The 3,936-nt window shown below is 42.4% G+C and overlaps 1 protein-coding gene across 1 annotated transcript in view; it reads right to left on the reverse strand.

Annotated features, from left to right (window-relative positions):
- SMOC2 (SPARC related modular calcium binding 2) overlaps positions 1-3,936 on the reverse strand; it is a 269,488-nt gene that overhangs the window by 145,814 nt on the left and 119,738 nt on the right. The gene's annotated exons all lie outside the window — the stretch shown is intronic.

Genomic DNA, 3,936 nt, shown 5'->3' on the forward strand with positions numbered 1-3,936 from the left:
TACCCAAATGAAATGGAAGAGTTATGCTATTACCAAACCTGGGTGTGTAAGTGTCCCCATCACAGGAATAGGGAGACATCTGTACTCCTCCAGAATCACCCACTAAATTAAGTAGAATTCTGCCTGCCACTTTTTCTGACCACAGCAAAGACCACTACTCATGACAGCAGGAAACCGTGGTCTTAGATCAGGTTTCAAAAAGTTGCAGTTGGCTTTGTAGTTCCCAAATTTAATCTTGATACATAGGATTATAATAGTAAATACACTTGTAACTATAGAGGCCTCATTTCCATTTATGTTGAAACCTGAATATGCCCTTCTGTCAATAACAAGAAGTCTTGGTATAGGTTTAAATTCAATAAATGCCTGTTTTATGGCACCTTTACCTTGTGATTGATGTAGATGGGCTTTGATGTAAATGAGAAACAGATCCTTGGTTTAGTTCTTACTTGTACGTTAACCAGAAATGTAACTGGAACAGAAACTTGGATTCAAATCTGCTTTAAAGCACTTTGTGAAACTTGCAAAACTATTGCACACCTCTAACAACAGCATTTCTATAGACTAAATCAGAGATTCTGAACCAGGGTGCCCTTACATCCTGGGGTACCTTAAGATCCTTTCAAAGGCACCATAGCACTTGTTATGTGTGCTAACATAATTCACATGATAAATACAGATATTTCAGAGGAATCCATAGTGTTAAAACCATTCTGACCTGTTGTGATTTTTCTAAGGTCTTAGCAACAGAAGAATTGTTCTATTAATTTTCTGTAGTCAAAACTAAGAGCTGTAATTTTCCAAGAGGTGCTTTGAGTCTGTTAAGGTATGTCTTTAATCTAAAAAGACTGAAGAACACTGGAATAAATGCTCATAAACACCCAAACATCAACACCGGCCAAGCGAAATCGTTAAGATTCACTCATATCCACTTAAGCTATTCAGCTAATTTCAATTAATATCGGTTTTAAAAAAGTTGCAGCTACTAGCTTTTACTCAGATTTAATCTTTTTCAGCCATGCTTATGCCATTTTTGTTCATTTTCTGAAAACATTTGAGCAACATAAATATTCTTGTACATGAAAGAAAGTCATGGGTGCACATAATTGGGAAACCATTTTTTTAATTCTCCACAGATAAAATGTTTACACACTAATCTGTCATGGAAGAGAGATATTATCATATGATATAAATGACAAATCTTAATTAGGCAGCACCTATCATCTTCCAGTTTTTCAATGACCTGTAAACAACTGAGTGAATAAATCTGGAGAAAATAGGTTAAGTTCAAAATACTATTTTAGTACATAACATTTGGAACCATTCTACCTAATATGTACAAAATCTCTTTAGGCTCAAAAAAGTAAAGTGAAACTATAAAAGAATGAGATTGTTTCTTTCATCTGATTAACTATCTATCTACTAATGATTTTGATGTTGTTTTATATATGGCAGAAACAGACTGCCCGTCTGGCCTCAAACATCCGGTCACGTGCCGCTTGGGCCCGGATGTTCAGTGGTGTTTGTCTGTCCATCCCCAATGTTCTGCTGAGTGGGTGTCTCCTTCCGGTATAGCCTTTCCCAATCTCTCCTGCCATGACTTCGGATCTTGTTCCAGTGGTGGGTGTCTGACTACAGGAGGTCTCTCATCTACGGGACGTCTGTCTGTTGATCTTCTGCGAGGCTCCACCTCCCCTCTACCTCACCCTTACAACCTGCCTTGACGGGCTCCAGATGTCCTTCGGCCAGTTCCCCAACCGTTGAGGCTCCACGTACGCTTACAGAGACGGGCTATAGGTCTTCCGGACCAACTCTAACTCCATCCACTGTGTCTCACAGCTATCTAGCCTCCCCTGAGACTGTAAACCCCCTTTAGGTTTAAACAACACTCAGGATCCATATACCTTGCCCTGCAACCCCTCCAAAAATGGGAAACATAAAAAGAAAAAATACCAACAACAGAGAAATACAAAGATACCAAGAGAGGCCCTCTGCCCCTTTTTATCACCTATTCCCACGGCCTGCCCTACAACAACAGGCCCCAGGCACCTAAGCCCCCTAGCTGGCCCTAAACTGGGTCCAGGCTAGACTGCAGGTTACTGTGTCCTCCTCTCCACTCTTCACCCAGCCTGTGGGTTTGCTGGACCTTCGGTGGCCCTTATCAGTACGCCTTCCTCACGTCCCACGTCCCACGTCCCCCGTCAGGGCAGCTCTATACTGCTGGGGCCCATCTTCCGCAGCCCCTCATGCTGCTTATGCCCTTCATCCCCCACCTGGGGCACCTCCTTGAGCCCTCCCAAGCTCACAACGGTCCCACTTGGTCTGGCATTTTGGCATCTGCTGGCCCCTCCAGCTCTTCGGTGGTAGTCCTGGGCATCAAGCTCCTCCTGCTCTTTCCCAGTCTTCTAATCTGGGTCCCCAGTCTGGACGAGGCACCTCTGATCCCTCGTTCCCTGTGCTGCCACTGGCAGCATCTTTCCTGTGGCGGGCTTGACTGCGTCCTCCCATGCTGCAAGAGGTGGTTTCCCACACTTTTCCCCCCTGTGGGAGCTCCGGGAGAGAATTCCCTACTGGCGCTCTTAAGGGTCTCTCCCCCACCTCTTCGCCAGCTGCTCCTTTTATCCCTCCCAGTCGGCTTCTGCAGCTGCCCTTATCAGCTGGCCGCAGCTTTATAAACACGTGGCTAACGAGCCACGCAGGTCCCGCCTCCATCTCCAGCTCCGCCACGGATCCTGCTGCAGGTAAAAAGTTTTTCTTTTCTTTTCTTTTACTTTTGTTTTCTTCTGAGGGTTCCTGACCTCAGGGATGCCCCTTGGCTCTTGGGGGTCTTCCCCTCTGTTCCTCCCCATGACACAGACCTATCTCTAATTTGAATGCAAAAAAAATGACAGCTCAAGTTTGTTCAAAAGATTTTTGAACCACAGCACATTTTTCAGTAAATGTGATGTAAGTTTTGTGGTTTCTAATTTCAATGAGTGCATTTTGCACTGGTCTGATTATATGTCATTGGCCTTTAAAGCAGATAAGAAATATTTATGTAATCTGTTTTACATAGTGACTTCTGATGTCCTGCTTAAGAGACATTCAGCAAGCTAAGTATTAACTCTTAAGACAATATATGATGAACTCAAATAAAACTTGAGTCATGAGCCTGTGAAGTAGAATGCTCATACTGCCTTATGTTACAGACACTTTTCTTTGAAGTGACAGCATTTTTTTAAAGAGATAATGGCATGGAGGGCTCAGAAGAGAATGGAAAGAGGATGAGGTAGAGAGATCTTTCCTACTCATTGTAGGGAACCAAGCAGAATAGAACCTTTCTCCAATTGTCTTCCCAAGTTAATTTAATTTTCATTGTTTTATCTGAAACTTAGTATGAAGTCAGAATATCTAAAGATGATAGTGGATGTATCCCTGTAATCCCACATATATGGAAGTTAACTTCCAGGTTTAAATTTAAAAATTTTCAAATGTGGTTAAAGCCTGCAACAGAGGAAGACTTTCTTTTCCAATAATAATTTAATATCCGCCTTTAAATCTTTGCTTCATTCCCCAGGGCTGTGGGGCTATGGAATTTCTTTAGTCCCCTGCATTGCTAATAATGGACACAGGGAGCTGTAAAAATGTCTGTATTACATATGGTGTTCTTTAGCAGACAGAATGGGGGCAATTCATCATTTTTAAGGAGTCTTCTTCTTTGTGCTGTCATGGGAATCTATTTAATTTGCTCTCCATGTCTCATGTTGTCCGTTTCCCTTGCAATAATGTTTTCATGGAGGGTTGTCACATGTGTCTTAGGGAAAACAAATGTAAGGGTAGATGGTTGGCACGGTAAGATAGGCTTGTACTGATTTATGTGAAGGTTTTATTTGAGTCAATTGAAAACAGCATTGCATTTTGGAATACTACCTAGCACTTTCATCCTTCTGCATCTTC

This window comes from Gavialis gangeticus, unplaced genomic scaffold, assembly GCF_001723915.1.
Source record: "Gavialis gangeticus isolate Ggan-Ray unplaced genomic scaffold, GavGan_comp1, whole genome shotgun sequence".
In the NCBI taxonomy this organism is placed as follows: Eukaryota; Metazoa; Chordata; order Crocodylia; family Gavialidae; genus Gavialis; species Gavialis gangeticus.